The sequence below is a fragment of the Zea mays genome, chromosome 8 (genome assembly GCF_902167145.1).
Source record: "Zea mays cultivar B73 chromosome 8, Zm-B73-REFERENCE-NAM-5.0, whole genome shotgun sequence".
Lineage (NCBI taxonomy): Eukaryota > Viridiplantae > Streptophyta > Magnoliopsida > Poales > Poaceae > Zea > Zea mays.
This window is the reverse complement of record NC_050103.1, coordinates 114,913,213-114,935,131: the sequence shown is the minus strand read 5'-3', so window position 1 is coordinate 114,935,131 and position 21,919 is coordinate 114,913,213. Positions and strand designations below refer to the sequence as shown.

At 46.4% G+C, this 21,919-nt stretch overlaps 1 long non-coding RNA gene across 1 annotated transcript; it reads right to left on the bottom strand.

The window, feature by feature from the left end:
* Positions 1-8,864: 8,864 nt before the first annotated feature.
* LOC103635725 (uncharacterized) lies at positions 8,865-11,281 on the bottom strand. Its single transcript, XR_557581.2, has 2 exons — positions 10,836-11,281; positions 8,865-9,271 (listed from the first exon to the last, which is right to left on the bottom strand). It is a non-coding gene; the product is annotated as an uncharacterized lncRNA (long non-coding RNA).
* Positions 11,282-21,919: the final 10,638 nt, after the last annotated feature.

Sequence of the window (21,919 nt, the reverse complement as noted above, 5' to 3'; positions counted from 1 at the left end):
CACGACAACGATTTTAAAGGCTGTAATTCATTCTTCAATGTAAACTCATGCATTACCTTAACAGCCTGTTTGGTTCCTAGGATTGGTCCAAATTAGATCAAATTACATATCTCGGCCCGTTTGGATCCCCTTAGAATTCAATTGGCCATTTCAGTCCATTTCCTGTCCCTAGAAATTTGGCCTTGACTCATTTCAGACCATCACCCATCGGAAAGCGTCAGAAAGGTGGCTAGGGTTAGCTGCTCGTCCCCGCATTGCTCACCGCTCATGCCGCTCTGCTCACTGCTCGCGCCACCACATCCCCTCTGCAGCAACAGTCTCCCTCCGAGGAATAAGGTAACAGTCACGCGCCTCCCTTCTCTGTATATCGCTCTCGTGCACGGGTTTGATCGGGTTGTCCCACCCTTGCTGCTTCACCTCTTTGATAGGGCTTTGAATGTACCGACACCGACACATGGACTTACTGCTTCAGCCCTGCCGCCGATTCATGATAGGTCTTTGATAGTTTTGTGAGTTGTTTTTTTGGTAAACAATATTTTTAAACCAGAGTCAGTTGGCAGAACCGGTGTTACCATTCCTACCGTTGCAGCTGCGAACGAGCTGTACAAGGTTGCAAAATCGCTTGGCCTTAGTGACCATGACTTGACGAGGTGCACAATTTTTGTATTTGTAAAAATAAGATAGTCGATTGATTACATGTAGCATCTCATGTGCATGATCCATAAACAAGTCTCACAGAAAAAAGGATCATACTAGCCTCACAAAACTGATGTAACAATTTATGCTACTTCATTGTATTCAAGTACACATGATATCTCATTCAGAATGTGATACAATTTATGCTATGCAGTCACTAGGAATTGTTTTCCATGTGGGGGCAAAATCGATCCTTAATTTTTTCATTGTCCTTAATTTTTTTGTTGTTTTAGGATTTATTGCACAAGTCGCCACCTCAAGTTTCATCTAGCTGTCTCCAACAAATCCTTCAATCTCCATGGCTACACAGCGGTACTTCTCCTCTTGCACCTTGTGCTACTACTAGTAGTGTTTTTTATTCTTCATTAGAGCCTTTTGCTTTCAACTAGCATGTCTAATTGCATATAAATTACATGTTCTAGATATCAAACCAATATACTAATGAGGAGGAAATTAAAAGGAAGAGAAAGAAGAGAAAGAGGGTTGTTGTATTAGTTGTTTCTATTATGGTTATAATTGCAAACCGGTATCAACGGAGAAGACCTAGACACATCGTAGATGCTAACGAAGTTCAAGAGAGAAATATTGCGGGCAGAAAACAAATGCTACACAATCTGTATCAGGGTTCAAATATCTATTGCTATGACAGTTTGTGCCTGACTAAGAGATCTTTTATTAACTTGTGTGCTACCTTATGGGAAAAGAGTGGCCTACAAGATACCCTAAATGTGTCGGTAGAAGAAAAGCTTGCAATTTTTCTGCTTATAGTGGGTCATAACACCAAAATGAGACTTACTCGTAGCACATATGGGTGGTCCCTTGAACCAATCAGTCGACACTTCACGAATTGCTTAGAGGGATTCTATCTTTAAGTCATGAGTTCATCAAGCTTCCTGATCCAGAAACCACTCTACTTGAGGATCCAAAGTGGAAATGGTTTGATAACTGCTTAGGTGCACTAGATGGCACACATATCGATGTGAATGTTCCATTGACTAACCAAGGTAGGTATAGAAATAGGAAGCAACGGTTCACCACTAATGTTTTAGGTGTTTGTGATCAACAAATGAAGTTTATGTATGTCTTGGCTGGATGGGAAGGTTTGGCTTCAGATTCACGCATACTATGTAATGCCATGTCACGAGAGGACTCATTTGTTGTTCCTAGTGGTATAAATACTATCTAGTGGATGTTGGATATACAAATGGTCCAGGATTTCTTGCCCCATACCGATCTACATGGTACCACTTGAATGAATGTGCTAGTCAAGGCAACAATCCATCTACCGTGAGAGAATTGTTCAACCTACATCATGCAACAGCTAGTAATGTGATAGAGAGAACTCTTGGGCTATTGAAGATGAGATGGGCAATCTTGAGGACTAGTTCTTATTTTGTTTTAGAAAATCAGGTATAACATAGTAGGTATTCAATTGAAATTCGATCATTAGTTTTTCATTGTGTATTGACTTATCCATATTATTCTTTGCAGATTAGGATCATACATGCTTGCTACATATTGCATAATTTTTTAAGGGATAGGCAAAGAGATATGGACAATGTTCTAATACATCAAGTTGATATTGTCATCTCTGGTGCTCCTACTAAAAATCAAGGAGAAATGAGTCTGATTACGCATGTTCAATCAACTAATGAATGGAGTGATTTTAGAGACACCAAAGCTAGTGAAATGTTTGTTGATTATCAAGCGAAACGTGTTCAAAGTTGATTACCAAAGTTGGAATCTTTGCTAATAGTTGTATGCTTTTGTTTTCTTGTTTTCTTTAAGTCTGAAATAATCTTTTGTGAAATAGTTATAGTCTGCTATATTCTGTATCTTCCTCGAGCAGTTCGAAAAGACAATGGTCACATGGTTCGTTTAACTCAATGTGGTGTGAGAAGTTTGACATGCTTACTGCTGCATTGAAAGATGATGGCCCAAAGCTACCCTCTTCTGTTGAAGTTCTTGACTCACTACAAGAGGTTGATGGACTTGATGAAGACACAAAACTTGAGCTTTATGACATCCTCACCACTAATGCATGCAAGTTCGAGTCGATGATGGCACTCCCAAAGGAAAGGAGGAAGCGATGGCTTATGATGTAGCTAAGGAAGTGAAACATCTTATGTGTGAACTTAGATGTCTTTGTGGAACTGATTATATAAACTTGTCTTTGTGGAACTATTATGTGCGAACTTGATGGCTCTGTGAAATTGTTGTCTGTGAATTTGATGGCTATGTGAAACTGTTGCGTGCAAACTTGATGTCTTTGTGCAACTTATATGTGTGAACATGATGTCTTTGTGAAACTGTTTGTGTGACTTGTCTTTGTTGAACTATTGTGTATGAACTTAATAGTTTCTGACAGTTATAAATTTTTCATGCTCATTTTTTAAAGCAGATGCAAAGTCTAGATATCCTTATTGTTTGTATTGAAAACCAAACAAAAATAATGGAATTCAATTAGTTCTAGTTGGTTGAATTCTAAGTAATTGATTTCTTGGAAAAGGTTTCATTTCTAGGCATCCAAACGAGGTGTAATGTGAATTAGTTTTTACTTTTATAAGGGCACCATGTTGCTTACTAGTTAACGATAACACTTCATTTATCTAAATGCGTCGCTTGTGCATCATTTTTTGTTGTCTCTCCTAGGCCTTCCGTTGAACAACAAATTTTTGTAGTACTTGTACTGTCGGACGATCCGTGGGCAAGCCTGGACGGTCTGGCCCCGGATAGTTTGGATTGTTAGCCCGAACTGTCCAAAATTAAATTAGTTCGAGCGAGACTCCTAATTTGTTGCGATATCTTTCCCGTTTCTTGTGATATTTTGTTGGAATTCGCTTTGGATAAGGTGCAAACCTCCTCCCCAATAAATATAAAGGAATACGACTGATTGAGAACACACATAATCCAATCAAACCAATTTATCTACATTATTTATCTTCATGCATTAGGAGTAGTTGAGCGTAGCTCTAATTATAGTTCCCTAAACCTCAACCTTCACCTCTCTTCGGCTCTACGTCGTCTGGAGGTGCTTTAGGTGGTCTGTTGAGTCCAAAGCAACCATATGATCTCTCCTCATCGACGAGGTCCCTCCCGAGACGCGATATCTAGGTTCTACATGAATCCTGTTGTGCCATCGCGGACGGTCGGATGCCTACACAAGGATAGTTTGTGCGCCTATAGAGGAGGAGTACATCTCTCTGGGAAGTCACAAATGGTTCACGCTCCCGCAGAGAGAACCCCAAGGTCCTACATGCCACGCGCAGGCCCTAGGGTTCGTTTGGTGTTTGCCCCAAAAAGGCGCCAAACACACTTTTTGGCGACACTGCTACGGATGAGTACGTTTCAGATCTATTAGGTCAGCCACGATTGCCAGATCCAATGATCACACTAATGTCTCCCCAGACAATATCCTTAGGCCGACTATGTAGAGTTTGTTGGCCGACGAGCAGCAGGAATTTGAAAATCTCATGAACCAATATCGTGAAGTGGAATAGAAGTTTATACCACACTTCATGGTTGACTAACACAAAAAGATCACCAAGCAAGAAGAGATCAACCTCGAGTCCTATTGGGAAAATGGTCCCCGGTCCCTAGGACCCACTAGTCAGAGAGCACGCTAAGGAAGAGCCCTTGGTCCCTGAGACTCGTTGGTTAGCTAGAAGAGGTGGATACGTCAACCCTAAAAGAACCCGCCCCAGTCGAGCCCCGCAGCACCTAGCCCAGGGTTGGGCATGGCGGAACCTGACAGGAGGGGTTGAGCGTTTTGGAGGTGAACCACTCAAGTGGATCCCGTGCCTGGCCCCAGAATGACCCGTCGTAATTATTCGGCCGCATTAACCATGCCTAGAATCGAGCCATGGCACGGGCATCGGTCTGCTTCCTACTCATGACCTACGAACCCCTCGGGTCGCATTGCAATCATGACTTATGTGTCCCCCAGAATGGGCCGCATTTTTGGTTTGCATGCCTCTCGTCCTACGATGCACTCATGACCTATCGGACTAAGCCTGAGTAAGCAGACAACTAGCAGGGCACAACACAACGAGCCATGTCGAGCCCTAGGCTACAAAGTCTAGGGATCGACATATCCTAAATGATGGTGCACGGGACCCACACGGCTCCACATCAACCACCACAGTAAATAAGAGACAACCAGGTGGTCCCGGGGCCCATGAGTGCACATAGTTTCACCCCAGGTAAGAACATTGGTTTTATCCTTGCCTCACGGCCCCTTCCTATGAAAGCCAATGCTGGCCGACCCCTCTCCTGGCCTATAAAAGGGAGAGGTTGGCCCCTAGGCATGGAGGAGGGATGGACAGATGAAAGACAGAGACGATGTTGGACGGAGTTGAGTTCACTTGGACACGCACTGACAAGGACGAACCCTAGACGGACTGACGAACAGGAAGAGGAGCGCCGACGAGGACCAAGAGACCGGAGTCCCGACGCCAGGCCAAGACTTAGCTAAGACACCACTCTGTAGATTCTAAGCTCCACTTGGGAGCCTCTCCTCCCTCTCTCTCTTGCTTGTAACCCCTACTACGAGTTTTGATCATTAGTGTTGTTGGTAGCGCAAGCTGCTGATGATTGGAAGTACAGACCTTCTGCCTGAACTAGTGTAAATCTTGTGCCCACCGTGCACACCCTCTCGAGCCTAGAACACACACAATAAATTTACTTGTCAGAGCAAGGTTTGAAACACCAATAGTTGACGCGCTATTTAGTGGACTTGCACATTCCGTGACGAAGTTCTCCAAACTTCAGATGGCTAGCCACGACGCCAATCGACCTCCTAGAACGACAATCCATTTCGGGAGCCTTGACTTCCCCTTCAATCGTGAAGGAGAAGTGATCAGGGCCCCAAGAGCTTGACCCCTCTACTGAGGAATCTTGGCATGACTGCGAGGGTCGGCGGCCGCCCCCGCATCGAATGCACCCCCGAAGCGTACATCCGCTTCAGGAGTCTCGATTTCACCATCAGCCAGGAGGGTGGCATGGTTAGGATGGTGCCCACCTAGCCCACTCCGCCTGAGAGCCCCGGTGTCGTATCGGCAACCCTTGATGCTCTCAGCCTCGCAGCACGCGGGCGATGTGAGGGGCCCAGACCGGCCCCGCTTTCTGAGGCTAACGAGATAAGGTGACATATCATGATTCATATGGGGCCAAACACCTCATAGGACATTCTATCAGTTTTCTTCGCATTCTATGCAAAGCTCTCTGTGTCATATGACGCGGAAACGTCGTCCTACCATGAGGACTCTAGCAGGGGCTTCAGCGCCTTTCTGCCCCGACCGCGCCACACACCGGCGGTAATCGCCACCCTCATGGCCCACGACCGCCTCCCCAGATCAAACAACCTAGAGTTCATGGGGATGGTCGGTGGCGGCAGGGACCTCATATTTGAAACACTTTGCACAGACACGGATCCAAGTCCCTCTAGGAGTAACAATGAATAACCCCTCGGCGGCGAGGAGGACAAAGGTCGCCTGGTCGATGCGGCCCTGTCGGCGATCCCTCTAAGGTGGGGCTACACACATGGTAGGGTCGAAGGAATCACCGGATGTAACGCCTACGGCAAAAGACCCTATAGTAGATGCCCGGTCGGAGCGGATCCACACCTTCGTTGTAAAACCCTCGAACGGTTATAAATAAAATGTGTTTTTGAAAACGCTCTTTACAACAAACACGGTGAGCTGGGGAGAGCCTCGGTCAAACCTTAGTTTTCTCTCTCCCTATTTCCTCTTTTTTCTTTCTTTCTTCTTGTTTCCCGTTGATGATTTTTAGGGCAGGAAATGTATCGAAAGCCAAACGAGACAGGACGAACGAACTACAGACTTGATAGAGTAGCGCGTGAGAACTCCTCTCGTGAAACCATTTATGTTACTTTTTCTCTTCTGTAACCATGTGCTTCAAGTTTTTTCTTACTTTTTATCAGAAGAGTCTTAGGCGAGATGCGACACCGCATCGCTCACGCTTCTCCAAGGCACCCTCGATGGGAAGGGGGCCTCAGGACAACGCAACTAGAGACCTCCATGACCAAACCTCAGGGAAAGTTTTGAGCGAGGTGACTTCGGCCCCGTCTTCTCTAGAAGCGAACCTATGGGGCGGACAACATGAACAAATGGACCTACCGGGGAAGCTAGCCATGACTATGAACACCTATGCCTTGAAACGAGGGATCTGAAAACTTGCGAACACCTGTCTCGGCGGAACGACCGCTAGCAAAGACGAAACAAGAAGCGCAACACCAAAGACCCTGACGACGTTTGTTAAGCATATCTTTGTTCTTACAAAAGTTCTTAGAAAATTTTAATCCTCTACCTTTCTTCTCTAGGAAATTCGAAAAATGATCGACCGTAGGATGGCCGCCGCACAACGGGTCCCACCAACGCACTCTAGTCTTCAAAGGTCGCCATGTGGCCAACCGTCGGCACATCCGAGGCATGCTCAACCCTGCTTGATGGAGTCCTCACCAAGAGGACGAGCTACAACCATGGCATGGAGGACCCCGAGCCAGAATGCAATGGCATCCAGTTCATGCATGCGACCGGATGTGAGCATCATACGGGGAGTCTGGGCGGACATCTCGCCCAAATGTGAAACCCCAAGACGATGTCACACAAGGTTGATGGCCGCAGATAGATTGGAGCGCTCAACGTTAATGGCCTAGAGGCTCTCCTTCGTACGAACGAGCTCCTCTAGCACCATTGCTAGCGAAAAATAGGAAAACCCATCAGAAAACTGTTCACCTTCTATCAAGGACCCTGGCGTAAGCCATAGCTGTGGCGACTCAACCAGATTTATAAGAGATCAAGCACGAAAACCACCCACCTGATAGTGATTTAACACACTTGAGCCCATATAAACATAGGGGTCTAATGAAATCACGAAGGATCTCAAACTTTTCCTTCGCAACCAAGATTGTAATAACTTTGCATTCACTGAATCACATGGTACAACATTTCACAGAAAATAAAGTAGATTGGAGTAAATTAGAGTTATTACAACTGAGGTGGCATGAAGGATCAAATGTAGCATAATAAGTAGCATCACCATAGTGATAAGTCTTAGCAAAAGCATTTGTTTAAGTATCGCCCACAACACCTGTGGGGTTTTCAAAATACATTGCCAACATTTGGGTTGTCAACCCACCAAAAGCATGGGAGAAGAACAGAGAAGCCATGCCCATGGACTAATCCTCACCCGTAGCAGGTATAGAAAGTGCTCACAGTAGCCATAGAACATCTAGCCATCTCCAACAACATTGGGAATAGAACCCTGAATACTAGAGTGTACTCAGCTAGACTTAACCGTCCAAAACCAGAAAATAAGAAAGTGAAAGACATCAAGGATCATGTAAGGCTTTATCTGGAGTTGGCAATTTATTTGGAAAGAGTATAGTAGTTAATATGTTTATTATAGGTAAAAGGGGTATCAAACTTATTAATCAACTTTTAGCAGTTTCATATTACCTGTTCTGCTGCAATCTAGATTACCACCTGATTAGATAAATGATCATGTTCATTTCCCTATAAGTCTAATTATGACATTAATGAAGAATCAGGTTACATCATAGTGTTGATTATTAACCAAGCAAGAGTAACCCCAAACTTTTGATTACAATTATCTGTATCATCGATACTCATAAATATCATCATCCTCATGATTATAATGGTGTAGTTCTTACTACAATGAGAAAACTCAAGTCAAGTGCTCACTATCCAGGAGTGATGGTGATTTGAATCGTTTACTAACCAGTTGGTGAAGTATTTCTAACACAAACCATACCCACAATACTTCGCATGATATGGTTACCACTATACTATTCCAGTAGCAGCCCAGCTGCACTTCGTGGGCACAACAGTAGCCACCATACACAGGGACCTTCCGACCACCAGAGGGTCAGGGCGTGCCATACACCATGGGTCATCTCGTTGAGTCCCTGTCATTCCTCAACCTCGCCAGTTAGTGCACCGCAAGGTCGAACCCGGCTAAAATAGTACTCTGGCTTCACGGTCGGAACAAATTATCCGGCTAGCTAAGTGAAAGGTTTGCATTCAACATGACTCCTGGGACCACAATAGTATGGTCCTTAATCGACATAGGCGGGATCACTATGGCCTATTATCCCCATAAGACTCTGCCCAATCTCAAGTTTAACATTCACACAAGCATTAATGTTTCCTAATGAAAATACCCAATCAAGCATAAAGTGTCCACCTATATCTCGCAGGTGACAGGAAATCACCAGACTCCTACCGTTCTAAGCCAGCCTAAGTAATTAAGCATACTTACTTAACTAGGTAACAAGGGTAGGATAACAATGGTAAATCGAGGATAATGCAACAATTGTTTTCAAACAACTCCTACAACTTAAAGCAACAAGCATAGGCAGGTAGGTGCACAAACAATTATTGTAAATCATGGGAATTAGATGTCGGGTTGCCTTTCTCGAAGGAACTAGGATGATCGTCAAGACACTCCTGAGCGTTGGCTTCAGGTTCAACTTTCTTAGTAGAAATCTCCTGCAACTCCTTGGCTCTTTCTATTAGTACTCCCTCCTGCGATCCTGTTTGATGCATGTGTGAGAGTATGAGGGTAGTGATGCATAGTGCAAAGATACAGGATGTTCATGGTTGCATGATGTTTGTAACATTATTTATGGTTTACTTTTCAGAATTTATCTACCATGGTTCTACAACATAGACTACATCGTCCAAGAACATGTAGCAATGTCTTTACTTGGTCGGTCCTAACCTTACTTAAGAAATTATACAGCCCATCCCTTTTCTTCTACAAAATAATCCTACTTTACAGGTTGATTACTCTTAAGCAAGCCATTATCCACAAAACATGATGTACTTTTTGATTACCTTAATAACTATTTACTTTCCTACACTTAGCAGGGTTGGAGGGTATAATTTTACTCCTAAGCACATTACACAAGCATTGCATATACATTCAACATATCACCTACTATTAATAGTTGGTCACCTTTTTAGGGATAACAAGTTACTAGATAAATTGGTTTATAATAATAGTAGTGTTACTTTTATTAAGTATAAGTTAATCATATCCAATCAAGAACTACCTTGAATCACTTAATTTCCTATACTTTACTTATTTGGACTTACACAACAACTACTAATTTGGCATCTCCAAAATTACCACAAAAATTACAATAAGCAATCACCAGCTACTTGAGTTCACCACAAAAATATCAACTCATTTGGACCCATATTTTTCACTATACAAAAATATTAAGCAACAAGGCAGAAAAGCACTTTAAACTACTTCACGCTACCAAATTGACCAAACAATATAGGTTACAATTTTTCCATGTATCATATAGCATAAGGACATAACACAAAAATTTGCACATACATGCTTGTCAGAAATATTTTTCTACGAATTTCTAAAGAAAACAATCATTTATGTTTTTAAATTATAACTCATTATTCTTCTATACCACTAGTAGTCCATAATGAGTCCACAGGTGACAAAATACATAACTAATACTCTCAAAAAGTTCCACATCCATACCAGAAAGTTCGCTAATTGTCTATGAATTTCTAAGAAATCAGTAACTTCAGTTTTAAATTCGAAAACCCATTTTTCATAACAGAGTATACCCATAATATAATTACCACAGAGACTACTCTCATGCCGGATCTAACAAAAATAAAATCATAATTTTCTCGGCCATTATTCTAGTAACCAAAAATTTTAGAAGGAAAACTTTGTTTATTTGTTTCAATCAAAACCCTATATAAAAGTATTAGAAACTCGACATGCAATATTTTTAAACCATAAATCTATTACAGAGAAGTACCACAAAAATTGTTTCGTAAATTTTAGTGCTATAAAACTCAAGTTATGAATTTCCAAATGTTTTATGTGGTTTAAACCAAAAGAAAGAAAATAAAAAGGAAAAACCACATTGCATGTGAGCCCTTGAGTTTAACCAAACACAGATCCTTGCTTTTTAGGTCCTCGGACACTATTCCCTTGAGTCTATGACACATCTTAGAAAACCCCTTAGACTTTATCCTATTTCTACCTATGGTCCTATTTCTTCTTCCTTCAGCTGAGAGAAAGAGATAGAGAGCACGACGAGCTCGACGACGGCTTACCAGTGATGAGACGAGCAGTGCAAGGTGGCTGGGAGAAGCGGCGGTCGAAGGCGAGCTAGATAGCGTCTTTGGCTCGCCGAGAGGTGAACAGAGGAGGCAGATCTGCAAGCGCAATCAACAGTGATGAACATCAATGTCGACTGGAGCCACTCCAGCGTGCTTGAGCTCCAGGGAAGCACACACGTCGCTCGTAGAAGCTCGAGGAAGACGACTATGGCTGAGGCTCGGACGGAGGAGGATGATGGGGGCACGTCCGTGAGCTACCCGTCGGCATCCATGGAGGCACAGTGTTAGAGTGGGAGACGAGGAGGAGGGAGTAGGCGAGCGAGGAGACACAAAGCAAGAGTAGGAGAGGGCAAGTGCATTGGCGTGCTCGATGAAATGGAGCGGGCACAGTAGAGGGCTTGCCCACACGTGGGGGGCATGGCGCGGCGCAACATCGCGACTCCAATTGGACAGAGCCTTGGACGGAACGCTCCGATCAATGTTGAGGAGCTATGGCCCCATAAAGGGCCCTTGACCAACATCTCACAAATAAAACCATCGCATGTGCCAACCCTTGTTAGACAGGGAGAGGGGAATCGGGATGTACTCATGTGACCTTCCTCTACAAAGACGGATACTGGTGGACCTGACTAGCCATGCTTCCGTTATCCTCTGCTCTATCCTTCCGCAATAGCTCGACGGACAAGAAGTGTCGCCATAAGGTGAGGTTGGGATCGATGCCTAGGTACCCCTCGCACATAGCGTTGAAGGCAGCCATGTGCTGGATCCCGTCCGGTTCAGATATTGGAGCTGCACCTGCAAATACTTGAAGAGGGTCACAACAAAAAAGTGATGGGGGAAGGTGAGACCTAGCTCGTGGAAATGAACAAACCAAACCACGTAACCGGGTGGCGAGGTCAGGGCTTCCTCGGTGCCTGCAAGACCATAGGGAGCCACTCTCCTTCATCTAGTAGACCACACCCGACAAGGGTTCGAAGGTTCTCCTGACTCATCAAGGATCAGTGCCAGTCCACCATAGGGAGTACATCGGAAGGCCAGAGCAAGAGAAGGATAGGTCGAGCGAGGAAGACGAGGGTCCAGGGAATCGAAAGCAAGATGACAAGATTGGGAGAGCATCACGATTAAATAAAAGTCGTTTAGCAAAACCCTATCACATGGCGCCAGCGGAAAAGAATCGCCAGACGAGGAAACTTGTCTGGCCGACCAATTTGTCAGGCCACACGTCACGCCACCACCTCCCGGAGAAAAACAAGAGTAAGTATTTCCCCATGCATGGTGAAAAGGAGGAACATTATGATAAAAAACTATGAATTAGAAAAAAGATCTCCCTTGGATTACATCATTCTTTACATAAAGGGGGCCCTGAGTCTCCCACAAACTACAACTCTAGACTCGGGGGCTGGGCGCGAGACCCAGCGTCCAAACGGGAAAAGTCCTGACCAGCGATTAGGGCAAGAAGGGAAGCCTGCTGCCCCCCTTCCATCCTAACACCCAGCACAACTTCAAGGGTAGCTGCCCATGTCAGGAAACTAAAAGATGAACACCAAAGAGGGGCCCTCGGGAGCCCACCGGATCAGATCCTTTGAAGACATGGTGCAGGCCACCCCGTAGGCGGCCTCGTTGTATTCCTAAATTAGGTTCTCAAAGGCCACAGGCGAGGCACCCTAAGGAAGCATCGTTGAAGCACGAAGATCCACCCTAGTGTGAAGCTGGGCAACAACCAGGACAACAACGGCCCCATGGTGAATATCGAGGTCCACGATGTTTCGAACGTGGATTGGAATGTCGAGTAGGCGCTGCAGGCGAGTTGACCCATGTGCGCGGATGCTCTAGTTCATGGAGTCAACCTCCTAGCGCAGCTCCACCAACTCGGCCTCCTGCCCTACTCAGAAACAAAAAATGAGAGCCTTAGAGCCCCCGAGAGGCAGGGGTGGATGAGAAGTGGAGTGAGTGGCGTACTCGCCACACGGGTCTCCTTGATGGCTAATCGCGCTTGGAGACCTGCAATATGAGCATCAGACGTCTGCATGACCTACTGAGATGCCTCTAGCTGGCCCTGTAGCTTGGTCTTCGTCAACAACGAAAGGGCTTAGGATTTGACCCCGCAAGACAGCGCATGAGGGGCGGGGGAGGAAGAAGAGACGACCCTCCTGCATAAGATGACACGACTAGGTTGGAGTCCAACGCCAACCAACCTTATAGCAACCACAGGGCAACCAACAATGGCCGAGGAACCAAGCGCTGGCCGGCAGAGCTGATGATGCAGGCTCGCCATCACAAGGACCGGCCCTCGATTCCCCGTCCAGAGAGCTAGAAAACAAAAGTGATATGACATCTCCTCTGACGTTCGAGCCCACTGCCCTACAAGGAAGGCTAGTCACCGGGATAACGGAGAGGCAAAAATTAGGCAAGTTCCTAGACACTACTCACCTTTCCTGTGACAAGTGGCTCTTGGATCAGCCTTGGTAAGAGCACTCTGGAGCAGGACAATTACCGTGATCCATGGCCAGCCGACAGGTCCCCAAAAGGCTAGAGGTAATGAAACCCTTCGGACTAAGTACCACTTCTGGAAATGGGGGAGCGATGACTGGGATCAATTGGGGTGTCGGGGACCATAATTAGGGGTACCCCCAAGACTCCTAATCTCAGCTGGTAACCCCCAGAAGCACAAAGGTGCAAAGGCCTGATGGGTGCGATTCAGGTCAAGGCTCCGTCCACTCAAGGGACACGATCTCGCCTCGCCCGAGCCCAGCCTCGGGCAAAGGCAGCCGACCCAGGAGGATTCACGTCTCGCCCGAGGGTCCCCTCAAGCAACGGACGCACCTTTGGCTCGCCCGAGGCCCAGGCTTCGCGGAGAAGCAACCTTGGCCAGATCGCCACGCCAACCGACCGTATCGCAGGAGCATTTAATGCAAGGATCGACTGACACCTTATCCTGACGCGCGCTCCTCAGTCGACAGGGCCGAAGTGACCGCAGTCACTTCGCCGCTCCACTGACCGAACTGACAGGAAAACAGTGTCGCCTACCCTGCTCCGACTGTTGTGCCACTCGACAGAATGAGGCTGACAGCAGCTAAGTCCAGCCTCGGGCGCCATAGGAAGCTCCGCCTCGCCCGACCCTAGAGCTCGTGCTCAACCTCGACGCCGGACGACGGACTCCGCCTCGCCCGACCCCAGGGCTCGGACTCAGCCTCGACCTCGGACGACGGACTCCGCCTCGCCCAACCCCAGGGCTCGGACTCAGCCTCGACCTCGGATGACGGACTCCACCTCGCCCGACCCCAGGGCTCGGACTCAGCCTCGACCTCGGAAGATGGACTCCGCCTCACCCGACCCCAGGGCTCGGACTCAGCCTCGACCTCGGACGACGGTCTCCGCCTCGCCCGACCCCCGAGCCCGGACTCAGCTTCGACCTCGGACGACGAACCCCGCCTCGCCTGACCACAGGGCTCAGACTCAGCCTCGACCTCGGATGACGGACTCCGCCTCGCTCGACCCCAGGGCTCGGACTCAGCCTCGACCTCGGAAGACAGACTCCGCCTCGCCCGACCCCCGGGCCCGGACTCAGCCTTGACCTCGGAGGAGCCTCCGCCTCGCCCGACCTCGGGCTCGGACCGACCACGTCATAGGAGGGGCCATCATTACCCTACTCCTAGCTAGCTCAGGCTACGGGGAACAAGACCGGCGTCCCATCTGGTTCGCCCCGGTAAACAAGTAATGATGACACCCCGCGTGCTCCATGACGACGGCGGCTCTCAGCCCCTTACGGAAGCAAGAAGACGTCAGCAAGGATCCGACAACGCCGACAGCTGTACTTCCACAGGGCTCAAGCGCTCCTCCGACGGCCACGACAACACATGAACAGGGCGCCAAAACCTCTCCGACAGCCACGACGACATGTACTTAGGGCTCTGGCTCCTCTCTGCTAGACATGTTAGCACATTGCTACACCCCCCTTTGTACACCTGGGCCCTCTCCTTACGTCTATAAAAGGAAGGCCCAGGGCTCTCGTATGAGAGGGTGGCCGCGCGGGAGAACGGGTCGACGCACAAGGCTCTCGCTCTCTCTTTCTCCCACGCGAACGCTTGTAACCCCCTACTGCAAGCGCATCCGCCCTAGGCGCAGGACAACACGAGGCCACGGTTTCCCCTTACTGTTTTCCCCCTTGTGTCCCGTCTCGCGCCGACCCATCTGGGCTGGGACACGCAGCGACAATTTACTTGTCGGTCCAGGGACCCCTGGGGTCGAAACGCCGACATGGGGGTAAGCACGAAGCGACCCTTACTTATAGAGCCCGACTGGTTCCTAAAAGTCGGTAGCAGGCCTCATGAATCTTACTTGACATCGACAAGCGACAAAAGGGGATAGGAACCGTACGACCCCTCATCAGCCCCCGGAGGGAAATACTCTCCCATCAGGGGCTTGGGGGCTAATGTCAGAGAAATCATCCCTCCTAGGACCTGCTAGTCATAGAGCACGCTAAGGAAGAGCCCCTGGTCGCTGGGACCCATTGAAAGAAACCATCCTTGATTAAGCCCCGTGGCACCGAGCCCGGGGTCGGGCATGGTGGAACCTGATAGGAGGGGAAGGGTGTGTCGGAGGGGAACCACTTGAGTGGATCCCATGGCTAGCCCAGACTGGCCCATCGTAAATACCCAACCACATTAACCATGCCTCCCATCGAGCCATGCACGGGTGCCAGTCCGCTTCCCACTCATGAACTACGAACCCCTGAAGCTGCATAGCACTCATGACGTAAAAGCCCCTCGGACTATAGCGCATTTATGGTCTAGGCGCCCCTCGGCCTACAACGCACTCATGACCAATAGTACTAGGCCTAAGTACGTAGACCACTGGCAGGGTGCAACACAACGAGCCACGTCGAGCCCTACGCTACGAAGGCCAGAGGTCAGAATAGCCTAAATGATGGCGCCTGGGACCCACGTGGCCTTTCATTGTCTGCCACAGTAAATATGAGACAACAAGGTGGCCCCGGGGCCCACAAGTACGTGTGGTTTTACCCCAGGTAAGAGCATTAGTTTTACCCTTGCCTCATGGCTCCTTCCTAAGGAAGCCATCGCTGGCCGACCCCTCTCTTGGCCTATAAAAGGGAGGGGTTGGCCATCAGGCACGGTGGAGGGATGGACGGGCAAAACACAGAGATGATGTTGGATGGAGTTAAGTTCACTTGGACATGCACCCACAAGGACGAACCGCAGACGGACCGACGAACAGGAGGAGGAGTGCCAATGAGGACCAGAGGCTGGAGCCCCGTCGCTAGGCCAAGACTTAGCTAGGACTCCACTCTGTAGCTTCTAAGTTCCCTTCCACCCCGACAAAGAGACTTGGGAGCCTCTCCACCCTCTCTCATCCGCTTGTAACCCCTACTACGAGTTTTGATCATCAATGGTGTCGGTAGCGCAAGCCGCCGATGACTGGAAGTAGGGACGCTCTGCCCAAACCAGTATAAATATTGTGCCCGTCGTGCACACCCTCTGGAGTCTGGAACGCGCACAATAAATTTATTTGTTGAAGCGAGGTTTGAAACACTGACAAATCCCTACTGCCTTCGCCTTTGACCACCAATGTAAGTAAATCCGACAGCATCCGTTTCTTTAATGTCACACCTGGATTTAAGCGTAAACACGGGCATCTCAAATGTGTGCTAGGATCAAGTCTCACACATATGATGACTCATGGTATAAAAATCGATGTCACATCTTTATTATATAATAGAGGTTCTGTACAAAATAGCTAAATAAATACATCATGTGACGACAACGATCCTCTGCAGCCATAGTTGACTGGGACACGACGGCCTAGACCTCTCCGAACTCATCATAGCATCCTTCATGGTCCTCATCTTGGTGGAATCCGTTTTTGACCTAGTGTGAGTTTAGCAAGAGTGAGCTCACATACGTCCATCGCTTAACAAGTTGTGGGGAATAATGTGCATGAGATCACTTACGGTGGGGGCTCATGTGAAGTGTAAGGCTTACCAAGGAGCTTTGCTTTTAATAAGTTGGTCAAAATTTTATTAGCAATTACTAAGTAAAAGTGTATACCAACCTAATTAAATAATTGATCACAATTAATTGCAAATCCCACAATGCAATACATATGACAGATTAAGTTTAATTCCATAAATTACTCATGTGAGGGTCCGAACCGCTCATGACCATGAGAAACAATACAGAGGTTGCACATCTTTACCCACAAGTCATGTTATCCATTTGCCAAGGGGTCTAGAAATACCATTCATCTCTACCGAGGAGACGAGGCAGGGTAGCACTACGAGGCCTTTACAAAGTTCCACTATCTTTAGAAAACCCGCTACAGTTTCTTGAGAAGGGGGCGATATAGGAATCCCTCGTCTAAAATGCCATTGCACCATGATCGACCTGAGAACCTCCCTGTACAGGTAGATCCTCATACCACCCTTGCCCCTTTTGGGTAAGGTAGTCCTCCACTAGATTTCCTAATTAGTCAACCAAGGGCGTCCCATACCACCCTTGTGGTAGCACAATTTTTCTAGGTGGTTCTCCATGTTTCAATTAACAAAATGATATTATCATGATCAATAAATAATCCATAATAATTATAAGGCATGATCATAATTCAGATGTAACATTAATGCCAAAATCTTGTAGAGCGATAATAAACTACCTAATTGTTAATTTGTTTGCAAGGTGTAGGGTAGACAATACTAGGGTAACCTATTAGGTCCCTTCAAATTAACCTGATCATGTCACGGTGATTATCGAGAACATTGTTAGGTAAAGAAAAGTGATCAAGGGCACAACTTGTCTTTTTGGTGCAACTCCAGGTACTTCTCCAATGTGGGATCTAGGTGCCTCATGACCTCGTTTTCTGTCGCAGCAATACATACAAATAAACAAATAATGTATATGATAACATTACACCAAAGTATGAGAACAAATTGTGTAATGATATTCTACACGACGGCACGAGTTCGTTGGTTTGAGAATCACTAAAATTGGAGTTAAAATGGAGTAGATATGATTTTTCTAAGTTTCTAAGATTATTTTTATCCTAAAAATTTAATTTCTGATTTAATATCATAAAATCTGTTAACCCTTTGGACGCGGGCACAAATACTAGAGGGTTCAGGGGTTGTTTTGTTTAAAATAGGACATGTCTGTAATGAATCCTAAAGTGCATGGATGGTGGGTTCTATACTTGGATTTCCCAGGGGCTAATATGCAAAACGGTTACGCTGAAGGGGTATCCCTCGCTTAGGGCCGCACGATCTGAGATGGACGACCAAGATTAAATCATCATTATCCTAGATCAATACACGACAGCAGCCGTCGGATTGCGATCCAACGGCTACGGGTTAAAATAGATGGGTCGAGAACTCGAGATCTATCCCAAACCGCCCGATCGCTGATCAAGTGTAGAGATCTAAATCACGAACGAGTATTTGCGTCTCCTAATCTCATTCATCTGTTTGAGATCCAATGGCACTCGTGTGCCATCTTCCTCATGGCTGGCCAGAGGGCGCCGCCGCCCACCGGAGATGACGACGCATTATCGGCATACGGCGAACTCGGGTCTTCTGCCACTACTTTTCCCACCGGAACGCGCTACGTGTAACGAAGCAGAACGTAACCATGGAGGAGGGAACCTTACCGACTGTGACGTTGAGGCGGAGTCGGCTCATGTCGCTAGGCAGATTGGTGACGTTGTATACACTCCGAGTCTCCGACGAGAAATTACCTCGTGACCACAGCCTCACGTGTTCCGGCAAATCCTACGTGCATGACCCACGCACGCGGGCGAACCCCCGAGAACCACGGCGACGGACGTGATGGTTTGACACTCTCCCGGCTTCACACTCTCCCAAGGTCTGCCTGTATCTCAATGTCCAACGGTCGGTGATGGTTTGACGAGCTGCGATGGCTTGGTTATATACCCAGGAAAGGATAGAGCCTAAAGGCTTGTTTGGAAGAAAGAGTATTGAAAAGGATCCAAAGGGTTATAATCCCTTGCTATTTAAAATTAAATAACAAGAGATTATAGTCCCCTCAATCCCCTCCAATACTCTTGTTTCCAAACATGCCCTGAAGGTTTGGGTTGTTACGGTGCAATTTGATTGAGGTCCAAGAATCACATTTGTTCCGAGTTCGTAGCTTCATGGTGGATAAACAAGAACGCTAACGTATAGAGCCCACGGCGGTGACTGAAGGCACTGGAGCAAGCGCGGTCGGCGACTGATGAGGTGGGTCCGCTTGTCGGCATTGGTGGGTGAAGGAGGGTGAGTTGTGCGGTGTGTGGAATGGTAAAATCGGCCGGCGGTAGGTGAGTCAGATGGGCCGAGGAGGTGCTTTCGGCCTAGCGCAAAACAAACTCTCTTTTTTCTTTTTTCTTTTTTCTAATTTCCCGATTCCTTTCAATTTCAGTTTTGAATTCCAAATTCAAATTTGATCTGAATCTCAAATTTTAAATTATATGCAACACCCAAAGATATAACATGAAATTCATAATTCAATTTTATTTATTATCTTATTTTATCCATTAATCACATGTTTTTTTAATATGAAACTCTTATACACAAAATACTATTCTAGAAAACAATTTTCAGTATATCGTATTAATGTTTTAGTGAATATTTATAAATACTAAATCATCATAAATAAATTATTTTGTGTAAGGATCTTTTATTTGGTCTCTAATAAGAGAAGGTTCCTAAACACAAAATCTATTTTAAGAATAGTTCACCAATTAAACATTTGAGGATCTTATGTTATGTTATCCTATGTTTTCTCAAATTCTAGTTTCAAAGTTTGATTCTACCAGAATTTTAATGTCACTACTTATTTACTTTTGGGAATATACTTTATAACAAAATGAAATATATTGTTAAAATAAATTTTAACTTGAATCTTTTTGAAATACTTTTATAAATCCCAAAAATAGGATTTTGGGTTTACATTTACATAGTATGCAAATTTATAAAAGGATCAATTAGAACATTGCATTGGGGGATAGAAGAATCACTTAAGAAACTCGCACGTGCATTTGAAAAATCTACTATGCCCAGCTTTCCATCACATGAGGTTACCACCAAAGATATCTATGCCTACCCCATCGTTTACAAATGGGACCTTACAAGCCCAGTCATTATATGGTATGCCGATAAACTCATACCCAGGGTGGCCATTACCCCCATAGCCCTTGTGTGATATGTCTGCACCCCTAACCATGACTAGACCGTCCAAGTATAATCTTGGACCGTCCGATGACCTACCACATACTGTCCCGTGTATAGCACTTAGATTGGTACAATATGCACAACACGCAGCCACATTCTACACCACAACAACACTACCCTCCTCCACCTTTGGCCCACTAATGACGAAGCTTTCCCACCACTAGGACCGAGTATCGCCCAACACATAAGGAGTTAGAGAGGTTCACACCACTACACGCAGATTATCCTCATATGGATAACCGACATAACAATGCCCAGCCACCTGAGCCTCACGTCTTGGGATCTAGTCCTATACCACTGGCTACCATGGATAAATTTTGAGAAGAAATAACCAAATTATTCCAAGATAGGCTAGAAATAAGTATGTCCAGTTTAGGGTCGTCATATCGAAAATCATATGATCACCGATTTGACGTCATACCATACCCACAGGGGACTAAGATACCAAATTTATCCAATTTTTTCGGTGAGTGTGGTAATAGCCCACATGAGTGTCACACCCGGTTTTAGAAGGCAAACCGAAAGCGAACCATGTACGTGCCAGGATCAGCAATACATGTACACATCAGTTACATAACATGGACATCATCACACAGTGCTCAAATAGTATTAAAAAGGGAAATAATAGTCGATTACATCATATATCTGAGACATCCACATAGTCTTTACAATAAATCAAAGTGCGGAAAAGAAACGTAGATAAACGCGGCCTTCACAGGCAGCCGACTAGGGGTTGCCGCTAACCCACGCCTAGAACTCATCATAATCTTGGAACTCCTGGTGGTCTCCTTCCACGGCTTCATCTTCTCCTGAGCAGGGGTTGCAATGCTGACAACCTGTGGATGGGGGGGGGTTGGTGTGTAGAGCAAGGGTGAGTACACATCAACATACTCAGCAAGTGTCCTGTTTGGCTGTAGTGGACTAGCTTTATGTGGGGGTAAGTCAAGCAGTTGCTTTTAGTTGGTCAGATTATTATTACTAGTAGAGAAAGCCAAGTTTTAGAATTAACCCACGTTATTAACCCAAACGTACTCCTTTCCAAACGGAAAGAGTACCACTTACCATTACCAGAGTCAAAACCAAGAACCAGCAATCTCATTGCCACCTGCAAACCAAACATCTCTGATCAATTACCACTAATCACTGGAGCTCCCTTGGCCGCTCATAACCGCGAGCACGGCTGATATATCAGTTTTCAACCACTCTTCAGAGGTTGTGCACTTTACCCACAAGCCGTGATTCCCTTTCTGCCTGGAGAGAGCTACTCCCCATTGACCACTACCTAGGTGGCCTAGCAGGGCATCACTACGTAGCCTTTACAAAGATTCCTCGGGGCTGTAGCCGCCCGTTAGGTTTCCTAAATGCACCGCACTCCTCCCCAAGGGGCGAACCCAAGCTTGGCAGAGCGAGCCGCATACACCGAGCCCCATTGACGGCACGACGGCTAAGCGAACTACACCCCAGATCCTCTAATTATTCAGCTAAGGGCATCCCATTCCACCCTCATGGTTGCACTGTTTTCCCGGGCGGTCATCCAACAAACAGGTCCTTACGGAGAGGCACTCGAGAAACCGCTCGAGCCCCCTTGAATGCCACAAGTATATAATCATGAATAAGAGGGAAAAAGCGTATCATAAATAAATCTCATCATGTTCATTGATTAGAGTTGAGCAATAGCATAAAACTAAGCAATAATAATCCAACCCAGATAGGTAAACAAGGACGTGGATAACAAAAGCTAGTCAATCCTTAGGTATAAATGTGTAATGCGGGAGGTGAATTGAAGAATGTATAGGACAAAGATGGGTCAAGGGACACTTGCCTCCACCAACCGACTGCTGCT